This window comes from Castor canadensis, chromosome 3 (assembly GCF_047511655.1).
Source record: "Castor canadensis chromosome 3, mCasCan1.hap1v2, whole genome shotgun sequence".
Taxonomy (NCBI): domain Eukaryota; kingdom Metazoa; phylum Chordata; class Mammalia; order Rodentia; family Castoridae; genus Castor; species Castor canadensis.
The window spans coordinates 128,718,798-128,738,959 of NC_133388.1; the positions used below are offsets into that span (position 1 = coordinate 128,718,798).

Consider the following 20,162-nt stretch of genomic DNA (forward strand, 5'->3'; position numbering starts at 1 on the left):
ATGACACCCCTCACTTCATATCAAAGACTCCTAGTGCCTATTGCAGATTGAAGACTATGAAATCCTGTAGTGGGCTTTAAAATATTATTCTCAGACATTTCCCAGCCTTTCCCTCACTTGTTGGTCCATTGAATTCCATTTTTACAGGATAACTCTTAATATCTAACTGACTTAGTTATGTGAGTCACAGTTTGAGAATTTCCATTCTGATTAACTGATGTAGCTAGCAAGTAGCACCTTTCATCTGTCCTTGTTTCAGCCTGACTTAGCTTGAGGTTGGCACTTTTTCTATAAAGTGCCACATGTATTAAGTGCTTTGGGCTATACAGCAAAATAGTCATTGTGGCAGCTCCTTAGCTCTATCACTGTAGCATAAAAGCGAAGGTAGATGATACAGAAATGAATGTGTGTAACTGTGGTCCTATAAAAAGTGACAAAACCAGGTGGCAGGCCAGATTTGGCTTGTGATGATAGTTTATGGACCATAACTTAGATGAATAAATCAATTATTAAAACTAATACAGTTTGGTCTGGGAGTGTAGCTCAGAGTAGAGTACTGTGCATGTGGCTATAGGTTCAATTCCTACCACCACCACCACCATGCACACACACACACACACACACTCCTACTTTTATTGGCAAAACCTATGTTTCTATGATAACTTTTGCCTCATTCTTTTGATTTTATGCACTTGCCACATTTCAGTTTTTATGATGGTGAAACTGCATTTTAGTTCATTTAAATTTCCAGATCACTATTCATTCAATTGTGTGCCTTATAGATAGCATCCCTTCATCAAATTTTGTATTTATCTGCTGTTATAAAATTACACAATAGTAATAGAATTACTTAAACCCTGGGTGTTCAGAAGACCTGGGGTAAGTAAGATTCCTGAATTACTATCAAGCAGTTGTGTGATTTGAAAGAAATTCTTTTTTTGGAGCTTTAATTTCCATGTCTTTATAAAGAAGCACTTCAGTTACAGAGCAGGAGTCTCCATTAACACTTGGAGGTGGGGAACTACCCAGGAGTGTTTATGGCCCGAGAGATGTGAACTTGACCTCATTTCTATCAACCTCATTTCCGTCAACCACACTTTCAATAGCTCAGGTCATGTGAGTCTAGTGTAAAGCTGACCAAGATCCTACTGGTAAAAGAAACTTACCAGATACCCCAAGCCAGCTACTTTATCTGATACCTAACTGGAGGTTCAGCTGTCAAAGATAATTCTGTTATTCACCTTAGAACTGATTTAGAACTTTACACCAATACCACATCCTACCCACATCAGCTTTTCTTTCGTCTTCTCTTTTTCTTTTTTTCCTTCACTGCTGGGGATTGAAACAGGACCTTGCCCACATTAGACAAACACACTACCCCTGAGCTATATCCCCAGCCCCCAACTCAGATTCTGAAAGACTCTTCCAGCTGTAATCAAAATTAATACATCTATTAGTTTTATATTCTATTTTTTCATATCTCATAAATTTAGAACTCACTCTCAGAATTGACTTTACAGAGGAAACAAACCATGGGCTAACCTACAGAACAAATTCAACTGAGTCTTGACCATTCCTCTGCCGGAATATCATCATTTGTTTCTTTGCTTGGCTGCCCGTCCTGTGGGCTGTTTTCTTTACAGTGCTGAGAGGAAGGTCTATGTGGTCATTGATGTTCTGCTTTTCCATGTTCCTGAAACACAGGCGCTCCACTTCCTTCGGTCCTCACTGGAGGAAAGGCCTGAGTCACTGCGTTGTGCATCATGAACTGCAGATCAGCCTAGGGTCCTATGACTAGCCCCAGTTTCTGCCATAGGCACTACTATCTTGAGAACCTAAGACTCTATGATTTGCCTCCTCTTTTTTTGTGCTAATTCATCTTTTCTCTCTATAATCAGGGCAGCTCCTGAGTATATCATTTATTGGCTAATAAGTCGTCTGACAAGACACCCACTTTGTACCTAATTGTTTAGTTTATTTGTGTATTATTGATGAGCCTGGACATGAAATCTGCTTCCCTCAGAGGCTGTGGATAAATCTCTTAGCTAATCCTAAAACACTGAATTACCTACTGAAGCACAATGCATGACATGCTTTTACTTTGTATTCCTAAAAGGCCCTGGATATACATTTCAATGTCTGTGTTTCACAGAAAGAAAGAAAATAAGATACATAATTCAGATTGCTCTGTGAGCTGAAATAAAAAAAGATAAAAAGCATATTCTTCAAATCTCTTCTTAATTCTGCAGGCTTATTCAATCCACACTGCTTAAAGTTATTTTGAACTACATGAACTAAGCATCAAATTATAATCTCGCTTGCTTTTCTGTGGCTCCACTTATAACTGATGGAATTGCATACCAGAAACTTGAATTTGAAGATAAGAATCAATATTCTATTTCTGAAGCCCATGTTAGTTTTCAGAGGACACCATGGTTGAGTCGCCAGTGCTCAGTTCTAAATATCACAAAGATTTTCCCTCTCTTCTCCAGTACCTCTGATTAGCAGAACCATGAGTACTTTTCATAAGTGTCTGATCCGTCCAGTCTATTTTTCCATCAGCAAATTTAAATGACGATACTTAAGTACTATGTTTAAAAAGAGTAGTGAGAATTTTTAAACGAGCTATTAAAGTGCACTGAGCTAGAACACGCCATTTATTATTACAAGGATTCAGATTTGAAGAATAATCTGAGCACATAAATTGTAGATCAGTACTGAGAGGGTTTTGTTTTGTCTTTTGCAAGATTTATTACTATTAATAGATTATTATAGACTTCATTATGCTTTTACAAAATGAAGGTTTTAAAAATAAGAGGGCTTCTTGAAATCCTCTAAATGTAGTGGTTGGTGTTAGGTTTAAACTATTTGCCAAAGCAAGGATAAATGAGAAAGAAAATGAACTGACCTCAACAGACTGAATGGACCTTTATGAAAAGTCAGAGAGGGGCACCAAATACACCTGGATGAATCTGAAAGTAAGTGGTGCACAGTTGTGGTAAAGCGTGGTTCTTAAGTAGGGAGGGAGGAGGAAAAAAAGGTCACCAGGTAGCTGGTTCCAGGAAGAGAAGACAGGTGTCTGGGTGGGTGAAATATGCCATTTTGGAAGTAGCACAATGATTCAGGCGAGGAGAGGAATTTTGAGGTAGCCTCAAGGCAGTGTTACTTGTTTAAGTCTTTTGTAACCTTCTATTATTACAGACTCTAAAGGGATATAAGAAGGAATGGGGGAGGTGTTATTGTATTCTGGCTGCTTCCTGATGACAAGGGGCACAGACAACATATGGGAATCCCTTAAAGTCTGGAGGAGGAGCCTGGTCTTAACTTGTTCATGTGTTGTGGTCTGGGATATGCGGTCATTTGATCAAAAATCTTTACAAAAGGCTAATAAAGCAGGAAGAAAAGTTAATAGTAACAAGATTACAACAAGAGGGGTGATAACAGGCAAGAGCCATGTGGGGAGATTACCAAAGATAGTGAGGGAGCTGACACTTTGTTGGCTCAAAAAATGAGTGATGGGTATGGGGAAGATTGAAGCATCAGTGGTGAAAAAGGGGGAAGTAGGTGTGCCAGAGTACAGGTCTCTGTCCAGTTAGAGAGCAGGCAATATATAAGCCTGATATCTGCAAATGAATAATACTCCCTGTTTTAACTCCAGGCAGCTCCAAGATGTGATCTCAATAAGAAGTTCTATCCAGTCTGTGTTAATCTTTTGGTAGTAGGAACTGAAGGTGGTGCTCACATGTGCCACTGTGAGGGGTTGTGCCTGTGGTGAGCTGGTGTTTCATCTGGTCTTTGTGTCATTTCTCTGATTTTTTAGAAAAGGGACATGGACTCTGACAGTACTCTCTGCTTCTGCTGCTTCTTTGAGGGGGGACATATGATGGTATTGGGGCTGGACTTTAGAGCGGTTGGGAGGGGAGAAAGGACTGAAGGATAGGGGGAGAACCTTGTGGGGTGAATCAGGAAGTGGGTAGGGCAAAGAGGAAGGAGGCAGGGGAAGGGATGGAAAAAGGTAAGGAGTGGGTTCCTTTGCTGGGTCGGGATCTGAGAGGGAGGAGGCAGAGGGAGGTAGGGGCTTTGAAGGGGGAGTTGGATTAATAGTGAGGGGTTTTTTCCTTGGAAGAAATTTTCTGGGGTCTCGGCAAAGAGAAGCTGAAACACAGAACAAGATGTACAGAGAGAGGTTCTAGATCAGAGTAGATAGAAGGCTTGAATATAGAGAACCTCTGACCACTTGCCATTTCGTTGGAGGAAAGTTATTGAGGTCACCTAAGAGATTTGGGGTCGAAGATCCTGTATTTGGGCCAGTGATTCTGGTTTTCTAGACAATATTGAGGCCAGATTTCTATGAGAGATGGTGAAGTTTTTCTGCCTGATCCCATAATGAGAGTGTAATGGAGGGAGGGCAGGGACAGCATCTTTCATCAAGATGTCCCTTGATTCTGGTAGTGCTAGGAAGAAAGCCTCCTGGGGAGCAATTGAGCATACCTGAATCAGCCACCAGGAGGGGCCCCTTTGGTCCCGAAAAGGAGAGAAGTCTGTCCCAGGGCTCCACTTGGGAGAGACCCGAGACCCTTACCTGAGGAGAATATACAGAAATGTGGCCAGTGACGGATGGTGATGATCAAATGGCAAATGGTCTCCTGTCTGGAGGTCAGTCAAGGGAGAAGAGAGAGAGGAGAGAGAGAGAGAGAAAGAGAGAGAGAGAGAGACCTCCTGTGTTTCGGCACCAAATGTTAGATTCAAACTATTTAATGAAGCAACGATAGATTAGAAAGAAAATGAACCGGCTTCATAGACTGAATGGGCCTTTATTAAAAGCCAGAGAGGGGCACCAAATATGCTCGGACGAAAGTTAAGCGGCCCGCAGTTGTGGGAAACCGTGGTCTTTAAGTAGGGAGGGAGTTGGAGAAAAAGGCCACCGGGTAGCTGGTTCCAGGAAGAGAAGACAGGTGTCTGGGTGGGTGAAATATGTCATTTTGCAAGTAGTGCAACGGTTCAGAGGAGGAGAGGAATTTTGAGATCGCTTCAAGGCAGGGTTATTTGTTTAAGTCTTTTGCAACCTTCCAGATGGTAAAGATCAAAAAGTAGGAGATAATTTCATAAGACCTTCGGACACTATTCACAATTCACAAGAAGTCAATAAGAAAATAAACCAATGTGGTCAGCTAATTTCTTACTATAAGAACAGACAAAATATCAAAAGGTTATACCAATCTTATCTTCACTTAATGTTTTTATGTTTTGTTCATCATAGTTTTTTTCAACTGTTAAAATTGTGGCAAAATACACACAACAGAATTCTCCATCTTATTCATTTTTAAGTGTACAGTTTAGTAGTGCAAAGTACATCCACATTGTTGAGCGACCAGTGTCCGATACTTGCTTCATTTTGCACAACTGAACCTCTACCCATTAAACAACAACGTCCTATTCCCTCTTCCCTGCAGCTCCTGGTAACCATCAACTTTTTGTCTCTATAAATTTGATTAGGAACCATATGTAAGTGGAATCATACAGTATTTTTCTGTATGATTGTGTAACTGGCTTGTTCAACGTAACATAACATTCTCAAGGGTCATGAGTGTTTAGCATGTGTCAGAATTTCCTATCCTTTTGATATTCCCTTGTTAAGTATATACCACTTTTTGTATCCATTTGTCTATCAATGAACACCTGGGTTGCTTCCACATTTTGGTTACAATGCATAATGCTGTTGTGTTCAGTGGTGTGTATATGTATATATTTTGGACCTTGCTTTCATTTCTTTCTGATATATACTCAGAAGTAGAACTGCTGGATCATATGCTAATTCTATGCTAATTTTTTTAGGATCTGTTACACGTTTTCCAAAATAGAAGCACCATTTTGCATAGTATACAAGAATAGTATACAAGGATGCCAGTTTTTCCATATCCTCCCAATGCTTGTCATTTATTTTTTTCTGGTTAATAATATCCTAATGAATGTGAAGTGGTATCTCATTGGGGGTTTTGATTTTCATTTCCTTACTGACTAGTGATCTTGATCTTCTTTTTATGTGCTTTGGCTGTTTACATATCTTCTTTGGAGAAGTGAGTATTAAGTTCTTTGCCAATTATAAAATCAGGCTATTTACTGTTTGTTGCTGGAATTCTTTATATATTTGGGATATTAACCTTTTAACAGATGTACAATTTACAACTATTTTCTCCCATTCTGTTTTTTATGTTCTTTAACATATCTAATATTGATGTAGTTCAATTTAACTATTTTTTTTTCTTTTCTTGACTCTGCTTTTGGAACATACCCAAGAAATCATTGCTGAATCCCATGAAACTTTTCTTTATCATGATGAATTCTTTTTGCATTGATTTTGATTTTTAAAGGTATTGTTTTTAAGTATCCTTGATCTTGGCTACTGAATTCTTTAGCATTCTCTTAAGTTTTTCTCCTGTGTCAAATTCATCTCATTCTAGTAGTATCCATGAATTTCACACACACTTGTGAATGAACCAAGTCATTCATTTGCAATGAAGGGAACTTTTAAACTGATGGGTCAAATTGTTTTCACATGCACCTTGCAAACCCAAGAGGGAATTTCTGAAATATATTCACTGCATCTGATCTTAGACATACTGTGGGCTTATCCAACACTTTTTAAAGATAAACCTTTATAGAAAAAATGGAAGTGATTATTTCCCTGTGGAATAAACTCCCAAACATACCCTAGAGCAAGAAGAAATAGGCACTGAGGGAAATGTCACCAAAATGGATTTGATATTCCAAGGTGGATGGCTTAATTATTTTTACTCATTTGACATTTATTTATATGGAGTTCTACAGAGTTTTAGTGATTGATTTTAACAACCATCCCAGATATAGGCAGGTTTTGCAGTATTGTGGTTTCACTTTTTCATAGGAAGAATGTGGGATTCAGAAAGATTGTCCACTTATTCAAAGTCCCATACATTTAAGAAATAGAAAATGGATTTATCTTAGGAGTTTTAAACTCTGTGCCACTGCTTCTCAAAAGTGTGGTTCCTGGATCACCCTAGGAACTATTACACATGCAAATTCTCTGGCCCTATCCTTGACCTACTGACTTAGACACATAGGAGTGGCCCAGTAGTCTGGATTTTAACAAGCTTTCAAGGAACTCTGTGTATATTATCCATAGGAACCACCGCACTACCCAGTGTTCATGCAGAGGCACTGAAGTAGACCTGAGTCCACAGGCTCTGCAGTCAATAAGTTTACCAGCTAATAGTTAGAATGAGACACAGGCACATATTTTTCAGGTACACAGTGATAGTAACACCAGAGAATTACTGAAGACATGTTTTCTAATTTTAGAGGAAAGATAAATATTCTATGCTTTAGGATTAGGCAAGGGTGCAGAGGAAAGATGGTTGAATCTAGGTATTTGGAGACAAGGTTCCACATTCCAGGCAGAGGAACCACATCAGGGAGTGCAGAGAGGAGGGCATTGGAGACCTCAGAGGACATGTGGAGCAGCTCAGTTTGGCAGTGAAGCTCTTGCTTCACTAAGCAGGAAGAAGATAGCAGAAAGCTTTGGATATCAAAATAAGAGGACTTTATCAATTGGCAATGAGAAGTCAGGACATATCTATGAACAGGGGAGAACCACCACGATCAAAGCAACAATTTAAGGCAATTATTCTCAAAATTATACAGGATGGGTTGCTTTAAAAGAAGCTGGAAGGGGCTGAGGGTATAGATCAGTGGTAGAAATTGTGCTTTGCATGTATGAGGTCTAGAGTTTGCTCAGAGAGAGAGGTAAGGGATGGAAAATCAAATGGTGGCAACATTCCAGAGAAGAGGTGAAAAAGATGTAAATAGGGAATGAAGAGGGGAATGACAATTTGAGAGCTATTTTCTACAAATTGGTCTGCAAAGGAAAGAGAAGGATGCACAAGATTTAAAAATTATGAGCATTTGGGACTAAGGAGCATTATCTGTGCTCTAAATAAAAATAGAAGATCAGTTTTAGATGGGAAGAAGAACTGAGCCTTGGATGCAGTCAAGTTGGGATTCTGATGAGTTTCTTTGATGAAGATGTTCAAGAAGAAATAAAAATAAGAAGATGTAGATGGGCAGAGAGATTGTGCCTAAAGAGGTCATCTCTATATAAGGGAGCTCATTACCAAAAAGAGGATGTGATGAACTATTGTTTCAGGGAGCACTTACCGGTAAGGACAAGGGTAGAGCAGAGTGGATCAGCATGAAGAACGAAGACAGAGCTCCAATAGGAAGGGGCTGGTTATCAGTTCTGAATGAGGGAAAGAGAACGGGAAACAGAATCATGGGTGAGGATGTCAACAGTGTTCTTCGAGAGACAAGAGTGAGAAGCAAGAGACAAAGAGTGGCGAGAGAGGCATGCAGAAAGCATACCAAGTCATCTTGAGAAGTTTTGTCATAATGGAAAATGGAGAGATAGACTAGGAACTGAAGGGGATAGTTGAGATAGGAAAGAGTCATTGACTGTTTAGGTTTTATTTCATATGTAAGAAAAAATAGTCAGGCCATCTTTGTAGGCTATGGGGGGAGACAAAGAAAGATGAGAAATAACTGATTGGGCAAGTGAATAAAGGAAATCGATTCAAAGTTCTGGGGAGAATTATTCTTAAAACAAAAGAAAAATACATCTCTGGAGCAAACAGGAAAGAACAAAGGAACAATGCAATTTTGAACAAAAATTTCAAGACAGAGAAGGAAAATTGAGGAAGCTTTCTCAGGTTGAGTTTTCTATACATTTAAGAGACAAGGTCATTATCGCAGAAAGTCATCGGGGATTAGCTATACAAAGACCAGAAGTTTGGAATAGGCGAGGTGGAACAAGTGGTGGCCGCTCATTGGAAAAGTTGAACAATAAAACTAGACCCAAGATAAGATTGGAAAACTTGACTGCATAGTGGAAATAATCAACTGAACTTCATGATTATTTCTAGTAACATGTGACTTTGAAGTAGAGACTAAGAAAGCAAAAGTGTGGAATTTCCCCAGGATTGGGGAAGGGAAAGACAACTAGGCAAAAACAAAACAAAACAAAACCCAGTAAAGATGTCAAAGAAAGAGGATTATAGAAACATTTTCTTTGACATGATCAGCTCTGAAATTGAGCTTATATCTTCTTGGGGTCAGTGAACAAAGGCTAAAGAGAGATGGATGGATTAAAGGTAATTGAAGAAGCCAATAGAAGACTCAGAAGAGGCTAAAGAATGGAAGAAGTGAAAGTGTCAGAAGTTCTCTTCAGAGCACTTTGATGTACATAAAGGTCAGCCCCTGTGATGTTAGCCCATGTAACTACCAGTGCTGGCAGGAAGTTGACATACAGTCATTAAAACTGCAACAACCGAAAAGTGAAACTACTTTTGAAAAAATCAGCAACAGGGATATGGAAATTTGGAAAAGGAAAGAATAGAGGAGAAGGAAGGTAAAATGTATTCTAGAAAATGAGATGACACCAATTAGGATAGAAAAATTGTGGGATAAACAGATGACAGACTCCAAAGGAGAAGCTGAGAAAGGCAGTGGAATGATGCTCTGGAAAAAACCAATCCCAATTTCTACCTGTACCTCTTGACTTCTTGACCCACGAAATGAAGGAGAGGGTAAGAATTATTTACATTGAGTAGAAACAGCTTTAGAAAAGGTTTTCATTTTTTAAAAAAATGGGGAACAGTGAGCAAACTTCAAGAGGGGCAGGGCCTGGATCACATTAGCAGCTGTAAGAGTTTTAAGGGAAGAGAACTAATTATCTTAGCCTCCCCCTCTACTTTCTAGGAGTACTCTTGGAACATGGAGGTAGTAATAAAAATGCTGTGTTAATACATAAATCAAAGGATAAATTTAAAAACTCATTCGCCAGCGAGGCAATGAGATCAAGGAAAATTATACCTAGAGTATTGTTAAGTATGTACTTGATTTTCAAAATTGACACATAAAAATGGTACATATTTAGGGGGTGCCATATGTTTCCATGCCTGTGTACATCGTGTGATGTTGAAATCTAAGTAAGTATATTTGTCCCCACAAACATTTATCATTCACTGTGGTAAAGACACTTAAAATCATTTGTTGTAGCTTTTTTGAAATAGTCCATTTTGTTATCTGTAGTCACCCTACCATGCAATAGAACACCAGAACTTAATTCTGCCCAACTGTAATGTAGTTGTCCATTGGCTAACCTTTCCCCATCACTCTCTCTTCATGCCTCTAATAAAGACTATTCTGATCGCAACTTCTATGGAATTTAGATTCCATGTAAAAGTGAGATTATTCAGTGTTTTTCCGTTCCTGATTTATTTCAGTTAACATAATGCCTGCCAGTTTCATCATATTCTCATAAGTCCCAGGATTTGATCTTTTTTGTGGCTGAATAGTTTTCTATGTACACCCTGTTTTCCATTTATCTAGGCATCAGTTTATGGATACTTAGGTTAATTTCATTTATTGCTATTGCAAGCAGTGCTGCAGTAAACATTTGAGTGAGATGTTTCTCTGAGATAATGATTTCATTTTCTTCACATATGTACCCAGTAGTGGGATTAACTGGATCATATAGTGGTTCTGTTGTACTTGATTTTAAGGAACAGTGTGGAAGAAAATTAGATTTAGGAGTAGATTTGAAACACACTCAAAACAGGAGAATCATTCTTACACTTTTTCAAGATTCACTCCCAGTGCTGAACAGATCATCTGTAACTCTGTAACTGGGATGAAGGATCTGCAGCTCCTAGATGAAGTAGATCAAACAATGAGAGTTCCACCAGATGGTCTCTTTTCTGTGTTTCTCAGGTCATATGCTCAGCCTTTAACCTGAGAGAGACTATGACTATTCGTTTAATTAGGCTTTAAGCTGTTTTAAAATAACAGCTTTATTGAGGTATCATTTAACTACCATGAAATTCCCCTGTGTTAAGTGAACGATTAAATGATTTTCTAATTATATGTACAGGTATGCAACCATCTCCTGAATTCAGTTTTAGTAGTTTCATCATCCCAAAAAGATTTTTCATGGGTTTGGTCAATCTTAATGATGAATTTAATATAAGGATAGAAGTTACATTTTTTGAGTGCTTCTTATAGTATGAGCTCCACGTAAAGCAGTGTGCATATACTGGCTCACTTAATCCTCACAATGATCCATCAGCTAGGCCATATAAAAAATCCAAGCCATCAGTCACACCCATAGTAAGAGGCAGAGCTAGGATTTGAACTCAACATACTGGTTCCAAGTGTTCTGATCATGGCCACCATGCTGTACAGTATTGCTTTTTACTACATACTGGCCATTTGAGAAATAAGGGAAAAAAATCACCATAACTATCTATGTTCTTTCACTGTTTCACTTTACATTATCAGTGCAGAGTGAGAAATGTAATTTTAATGCTAAAATATCCATATATTTGCATATATTTCCCTTAAGTTGCCAATACTGGAGATATTGAAAAAATTATAGATAATTATATACAGAACAGAATGAAATTGGAATCTTGGCAGTTATCTGGTTAACAAATTAGATCACTGAGACAAAACAATTGTATTTGGTGGTTTGAAATATTTGGTATGTCTGTCCACATTCATCAAATTAATAGCACAATTGCCAATTTTCTACCCTACTTTGTTCTGAATCAACATAACCTGAAACACAAGTGGAGTCTCTGTATAAATGATATAAATTTAGACACTTGCAAACATTCCTGGTCACTAACCTAGACAGACTGTTGGGGATAGTTGGAAATGTTCCCAGAAAGTCAATGTGAGTCTGAGCAGCACAAGAAGTATAATTGTAGTATTGCCTCTTTAAGAAATCAACCACTGACATTTTAATCCATATAAAATCCTGTATCTACTTACAGACATTTCTGGAAAGGTATCATGTCAAATGAGCAGAGCATTAAATAGGCATATCATTTTTCATAACCCTCCCCCAATATTAATTCAAGAATAATCCAACCAATGTTCAGTGTGGTAGGAGCTATAAGTCGGAGTTTAGACTGGAGGCTTTATTTTCAGCAACTGCCTCTTTTGTAGGTGGATATAGGCAGTACCGACTGAAGAGAATCCTCTCAATATGAAATGTGTAGACAAAATACTAAAAACCACCAGCATACCCCTTTTATGTATGACACTATGGTGGTGTGTAAATATCTTTGTGCATTTGTCAAAACTCACAGAATATACAACACTAAGAGTGACCCTAATGTAAACTGTGGATCACTTATAACAAATATTCCACACTGATGGAACTGTTGATAATGGGAGAGGTGGGGGTATGGAAATAAAGATATATGGGAATTCATGTTATATTCTACTCAATTTTGCTCTGAACCTATAATTGCTCCTAAAAATAAAGTTTATTCATTTAAAAAGCTAAATAGCATGTTGTTTTGCAATGCAGTCTATTAATGTATAGATTTTCATTTAGGAATGTTTTAAAATACTTATAAAGTTAGGTAGTTTATGTCCTTTTAAGATTTTCTGAATGCTCTGCTTGCATATTCCTTGTCTTTTTCATGTAAATTGCTTGACCAAAGACATATCGTGCATATCAAAGCTCGGAGAACTCAGACCAACTTCTCCCAGATTTCTGCTTTCTATTTTTTTCCCCCTCTCTGAACACATCCAACTTGCTGGATTTGTCTTCTGATTCTGTTTTGACTGAAGTAGCCCTGGTCTCATCTTTATTACATCCAGTTATTCATTTGGGAATCATCTACCTGGTGAGTTATGGGGCTGTCTAGAATCCCCAGTTTCCTGGACTCCCTTGGCCTCTCCACCTAGTCCTGAGATGCTTCCTGAGCCCGGTGACCACCTGATGAGGAAGTCATGGCCATGTTATCAGCCAGTTAAATCACAACTGGAGAGACAAATACACTGCCTAAAAATGGTGGAATGCCTTTCTAACCGAGGACTTAATTGATTTCAGATTACAAGCTCTTTTACAAGATAACTGATCATAGACTTCCTGTCTTTAGAAAAATTGAAAAGATGACTTTATATTGCTTTAAAATAGTGTTTACCCCCAATAGTGTGTTTAGTATATATATATATACACACACACACACACACACACACATAATATGTTTATGTTTATATATGAAAAAATATGTAATGTTTGCCACATGTCTAGTAAAACTACTTGAAAAATACTGGATATTATGAATTACATTCAAGTGGCTTTTGTTACTGTAAAGAATTGCCTTTTTTCTATTTTAACTGATGTAAAAATCATATAACTGTTGGATGCCATGTGATATTTCTATTCATGTATATATTATATAATGTTCAAAATGGGATAAACATAGCTGTTTCCCAAAATATTTACCGTTTTTCTATAGTGAAAACATATCCTTTCTTCTAGCTTATTAAAAATATACATTATCATCATCAATGATTACCTTACTATGCACTAAATAGCACATCAGAAACTTCTTTCTCCTGCCTACCTATAACTTAGCGCCTGTTAATTGATCGTTCCTCTTCTAGTCCCCTCAGCTCTTCTTAGCTCTTCCCACTATTGTACTCTTGACTTCTATAAGATGGATTTTTTTTTAAGACTTTAAGTATGAGTAAGATCTTTTGTGTCTGTCTTATTTCATTTAACATAGCAATTTCTAGTTCATCCATGTTATCACAAATAACAGGATTTCATCCTTTTTATGGCTGGATATTATCTTATAGGTTATATGTACCACATCTTCTTTATCCATTCATCAATTGATGGACACTTAGGTTAATTCCATTTCTTTGTTATCAGGAATAGCATTGCAATAAACATGGGGGTACAGATGTCTCTTTGATATGCTGGTTTCATTTTCTTTGCATACATACACCCAGGAATGGGATTGCTGGAGCATATTGTAGCTCTATTTTTAATATTTTGAGTAACCTCTTTACTGTTTTCTGTAATGACTGTACTAATTTACATTCTCACTAATACTGTGCAAGGGTCCCTTTTTCTCTACACCTTCCATAGTAGTTGTTAGCTGTTGTCCTTTTGATAATAGTCATTTTAACTAGAGTGAGGTGATATCTCATTGTGGTTTTGATATACATTTCCCTGATGCTTAGTGAAGTTGACCATATTTCACATATTTGGTAGCAAGAATTGCCCTTTTAAAATAAATTATATCATGTGAAAATATGCACTTGTCCTAAGAACTGCTTGAAATACAGCAGTGAAATTCTAATTCCATTAAAAAATTAATACTGTCATCTACTCTGAATACTAATGGCTTTAATAAAGATGCAGTATCTTGCAAATAAATAATTAGTTTTACACAGAAAAGGATAGAGTCTTAATTAACATATCACTTATTTTTCTTAGAGCTTTTAGGTTGCAACCATGACAAGTGGAATTTTTTGTATGTAGTTTGATGAATCTGTTATTCTGTATGTATCCAGAATAATTGTAACTCCAGAGTTTGTGGAATGCAGTGTGTGTTTATCTTGAATTTACAGAGTTCTAAACCTGAAAGCATAGGGACTTTTTAATTCTTCCTTTAAACACCACACTCAGAACACCTGGAATAGTGTTATAAGTCCAATAAGAGTTGGATAATTATACCATATTGCACAGATCATAAAGTAGTAGACTACTGAATAGTGTGTGTAATGTGATATAAAAACCAAATGATGTTTTTAAATGGCACATTTTATAATACAGAATTTGAGCTACCTTTATTATTCATACAAATGCCTTCATAGTTGATCTCATCCCTTTATCTCACAGTTTGTGAAGAAAATGACCAAAATTATAAACTTAGTTCATACCAAAATAGGGTTTATCAGTAGTCACACTGTTGACATGAGGTTAGACCATTCTTTGGGGTCTGTCCTGTGCATTTTATGTATGGGAGTACCCTGGCCTCAATCTTATAGATGTCAGAAGTACCTACCAATCATAACAATCAAAAATGTCTCCAGATATTGTCAACTGTCAAGTGCCCATGGAGGGGCAAAATCACCCCTAGTTGAGATCTACTTCCACAGAAAATATGGGTTGCGTTGTATATTCATCACAATATTATGAAATAAGAATGAGTAAAGCTGTGGCCAAGAATCTGGAAAAACAATCAAAACAAAACTTTGAATCAAAAAACATCTGAGAAAGTGCTAATAACTACTTAAATAATGGAGATGGTTAACCCATAAGCTAATGTAGTTAGTGTGAGGGAAACCTTTCATTAAGTGAACCTAATACCTCAGAGAAAATTTCATTGAAAACAGTGTTCAGTGGCTCTAATGGAGACAACATAAAGAGGAGTTATGGAGAAAATAGCAGATGCAAGAGCCTCGCAGGCTTTTCTAAAAATGTATATCCACAAGCCCTTTTCTTCTCAATAACCTGACAAAGTGAAAATACACTGTTTAAAAAGTACAGTTTACAGTCTATGTAAAGGTTGCAAAGTGCATGTTTTGGGAAACTATGCTAGCTTTTGAAACCACTAATATAAATGGATTGTTAGAAATGCAGGTTCATTTCCTGAAAATGAAATGCCATGGGGTATTTTGAAATATGGATTTTAAATATTAGATGTGGAGACTGGAGGTGTGGCCCAAGCAGTAGAGTGCCTGCTTTATAATCATAAAGCCTGGAGTTCGAACCCTAGTCTCCCCGCAAAAAAATTAAATATTAAATGTGGGATATTTGTTTCCTTGTGTCCAAAGAACTTTGTTGCTTAAATTATGTAGAATGAGGAAGAAGCAGTCTAAAATGTCTTTTGAAGGAAAGTTTTATTAGTTCTGAAGAAAAGTAACATTGTTCTGCTTTTTAAAATAAAAGTCCATTTAAGATAATTTATTCCAATGTCTAGTTTCCATCCTATTTTTACTTCAATATGTGTTTAAGTTATTTGTTCAAGTTTAATGTCTCAAGTAACATTGAAGGATTTCTTCAAGAAAAGACTCATTAAATATATCTAAAATATGTACATTCTGCCCAGAACTATTCAGAAGACATTTCAAGCAAAGAATTCTTAAAACCACTTAATCTAGCATTAATATTAATTTACTTAATGGTTATAAAAATATATTATGCCAGAATCTTTCATAGCAAATATGAAATGTACAAAAGATATCTAAAATGTACTGCTTCTTACAGAAGGTGAGTAATAGGAAACAAATTAGTAGAGATGATGTAATTTCTTTGATGTGAGCAATACAAGGAATGATAATTGATGACTGAGTAGCTTGGTTTCTAGCTAGGTTATATAATTGTTGAACTAGAATAAAAATTGTTACAGTTCAAAGAAATACAATAGTGGTTGTTATGGATAATTTAATGAATAAAACTAATAAGCTATAGAAAATAAAGCGCTATATCATACTACTTCTTTGAAGTATATAACCTTGCACTTTTGGGAAGCAAAGTCTCATACCATAATTCTTATGACAATAAATCAGCTTGATGAAATTTCAGTGAATGGGATATATTAGTTTCCTATGAGTGGGTAATATTTTCTGAATGAGTTCTGAGAAGAGTTCACAGCACTTTGCATTTTCAGAGAACTTATGCAGGTAGTTTTTAATTTTGGGGGTGCTGTATTGGGGTTTGAACTCAGGCCTCATGCTTGCTAGGCAGGTGCTGTACCACTTGAGCCACTCCACCAGCCCATACAGGTAGTTTTTAATACTGTGCCTTGATAGCTGCTCCCGTAGGTAATCGAAAATAATTTAAATGTTAGCCAAATAAAGAGAGAAATACAAGAGAAAAATATTTTGTACATACACAGTAGATCAATGTGTATATATATTTCTTTACTCAAACATCCACATAATAATCCACAAAAGTTTTCATTTATTTGGTATATTTACTATTATTTCTTTTGTCCCTTCCATTACTTTTCTCCTATCATCTCATTTAAGAGATGGCCTCATTTAAATATGTAGAGATAAAAATTATGTCTACATACCATTTTCCATATTAAAGACCTTTTTACAGGCAAATTTGGGACACATTGAGTTTGATTCTTTCTATTACTTTCCACCTATTGATCTTTCCAATTTTTAATGGAACTAGTCAAACAAACTTGCCATGAGGGGAAATACCATAGTTTCCAGAACATAGCACAGCATGCATGGTATACAGCTGTATATATTTTTCAATGCTTTCATGTATTTCCTTTGAATCTGACATAATTGCACAAAGAAAATTTAATTTTCACTCTTGATCCCAGGACTAGTCTGCTATGAAATGTCAAGCCCAGACTCCTATCTGAGTCTTTTATTTCAAACCCTTTCATGATGGCATCTCTTCTTACTTATATCCTTTTTTTTTTTTTTTTTTTTGCCATACCAACAATGAAACAAGAGCCTAGAGTTACCCAGAAACCACATGGAAAAAAGGTAAAAAAGAATTGTGCTCTGTCTGCCAGTCCAGTTGGCTTTTCATTTGTGTGCTGGTCAAGATTCAGAGCAGTGTTCACAGGCATCCTGCCACAGGCGTGAAAAAGCAAAGCAGCTTTATTTGACTCAGAGCATCTTGGGCACAGTCTGTTCAATGGACAGACCACCACAATCATGGAGATCAAGGACTGCACGTCCCTGTACCATGAAGTTTTTAGCTATCATCTGGATTCTCATAAAATGCACTTTTAAATTATTCAAACTAGATTAAGTGAAAAAAAATCTCCTGTACAACAGGAAATAATAAAAAAGTAACTCATGATCTGGTTAATGGGAGCTTTTGCCTCATGGCCTGGAGGATGTTATTTTCATGAACAAAAATTGATTTGGATATGAATACACGGTATATAAATGTTACTTCAGGATATTGGAATGGTGAGATAGCTGAAGTACTTTTAATTCTCACACTATTGCACTGAATTTCATTCATAGGCAAAGTACTGGGAATAGGAAGAGAAGTAGGACAGTTCCTAATGCCCATAGTCCAATGTAAGAGAGAGGCAATGGACCAGGGACAGTACAGTGAGATGCAGGACAAGCTAAATGCAAGCTGCCAAAGCACACTGATGCAGAAGTAGAGAAGGGACATCATCTGTGTCATTAGGAAAGGCCCACCTCCTGGTGAGACAGTTCCTTCCCTTTGGCTGAGAGAGCCCAAGCTTAAGCCTATTGCTTGATCGTAATTAGTACTACTACCTACTTTAACACTCTGAAGTATTTCAAACCGGATAATAAATTCTATCATTAGCATTGGGATCACCTTAGCATTGGGAAGGAAGGAGAGAAAGAACAGGAAGCTGGAAATGGTGAGGTACTTCTCGCAGAGGAGATGATAGGAAGTCATAGAAGAGAGACTGTGTGGCTATGTACAAATCACAAAGCAAGGATGAAATTCAGAGTGACATGTGAAAGTAGAGCAGGGGATGAAGACAGGAGTGATGTTAAAAATATTTAATGCCTAATTTTCTAGAACTCAGTTTTCTTAATGGTAAGAGGACATGAATACTGCCTGCATCACATGGTTATTGTGAGGACTGAATGAGTCATACATCTGATAAGCTGGCACAAAATAGCATTTATTGAATGAATGAATGAATGATTACCATATTTTATCTAGGAAGGCATCAATTATGATTTAGTACCTGCAAGTTCATATTGGGTGCCACACACCTGTTAACATCATGTGGTAAGATTCTCAGTCTTTCAGCAATAGAGTATCATAGGGTGCTAGTCCAGAAAGTAAGACAAAGAAAGCTAATTATCTCTCACCAAACAGAAAAAATAAAGTTTGAATGGAAGCAGTCATACTGCTTCTGACAACATGATTTCCAGTTTTATCTCTAATGTGTTTTTGGCAATTGATCATAGTCCAAAAAAGGACAATGTGAAATGGAAGGATGGAGCACTTGGAAAAATGCTACACCCTCCCCCTCCAAAAAAGTCAAATGTGAGCGTGAAAGCGATCTGGGCAGTAGTTAGAAGACGAATAAACAGGAAACAAAAACATTTGGATCGAAACTCTAAAATGTATGTCATGAATATGCTCGGGAATGCATGATATTTTGAGGAGAAACGTGGAGAATGATTCCTTCTTCATCATAAAAATGTGGAAAAGTCATCAGGGAAAATCGCATCAGATCATAAGTTAAATGTCAAAGGAGACAGCAAAAATTGATGTGATTATTTGAAGATGTTAAAGAAAAAATTAAAACTGTACCTCTTTGGATGTAACAAATGGTTTTGAATGACTTCTCAGATTCCTTAAAGGAGATACTTTGCCTCCTTTCTCAATGGACAAATCCATACTCAAAATATTATCATATTTTTATTAGGAAACAGGAACTCTGGAATCTGAAAAAGTAAATGTCAAAGATGATCTCTAACAGGGAATGGAGTAAATCGAAACTGAGCCTCTTATATTTCTAGTTGGTCAGATTCACCCTGAATCTACCAAAATACATTTTGACACCTGTCCTACCATGAGGAGATTTTGATTACCAAAAAGTCTGTTCCTGTAACATAATTGTTATACTTAGTCACAGCGCTGTTTGTCTGAGTAATAGTAATAGAGAAGTGAGAATATCCACTCTCAATAACCCTATTCTTTTTTATGTGTATTTTTATTTGGTACTACCACTTTTCATTTCAAAGTTTAAAAATAATTATTTGTCCTCAGTCTTTTCTTAAAGGTGTATGTCTTATCGGCCCACTCAATTGTTACCTAACTAGTCTAAATAAAATTTCTCTATTTTTCTGGGTTTTTAAAAAATACATCTGTCATTTAATTTCCATAATCCTTTCAATGCTCTGGACTTCTTCTAGTCTTACATTTTTCTTGTTTTGAAGTTCCCAGAACTGAGCACACTCTTCCAGACCAGACATGCATTGAGAAGTATCCTCACCTTTTTCTCTACATGTCAGATACTGAAAAATGTTCACTGTGCTTAAAAAGAAATAGCAGCAATAAAGGAGACAACCGCCTCCAAAGTAACTGCTTTCATACTTTTCATTCCACATCTATGTAGGATTTAGGAACTGTGGTAAATGAGGTGATAGCTGATATGATGTGGAAATAAGTGAGCGTAGGTAAGAATTGCCAGCAAGTTTGATGTACTACCCAAATGTTCTCTTCATAGATAGATTTGGAAAAATTTGTCTAAAACAAGACAAGTCAGAGGAATTTTCTGAGCCAAACATTTGGAACTGCATTCAGTTTCAACTGTGCAATATAGTTTTACAGATTA

General features: G+C 36.8%; 1 protein-coding gene across 3 annotated transcripts in view; it reads left to right on the forward strand.

Moving 5' to 3' along the window:
* The window catches only part of Tox (thymocyte selection associated high mobility group box), a 293,670-nt gene that overhangs the window by 122,131 nt on the left and 151,377 nt on the right, over positions 1-20,162 (forward strand). The window lies entirely within an intron of this gene.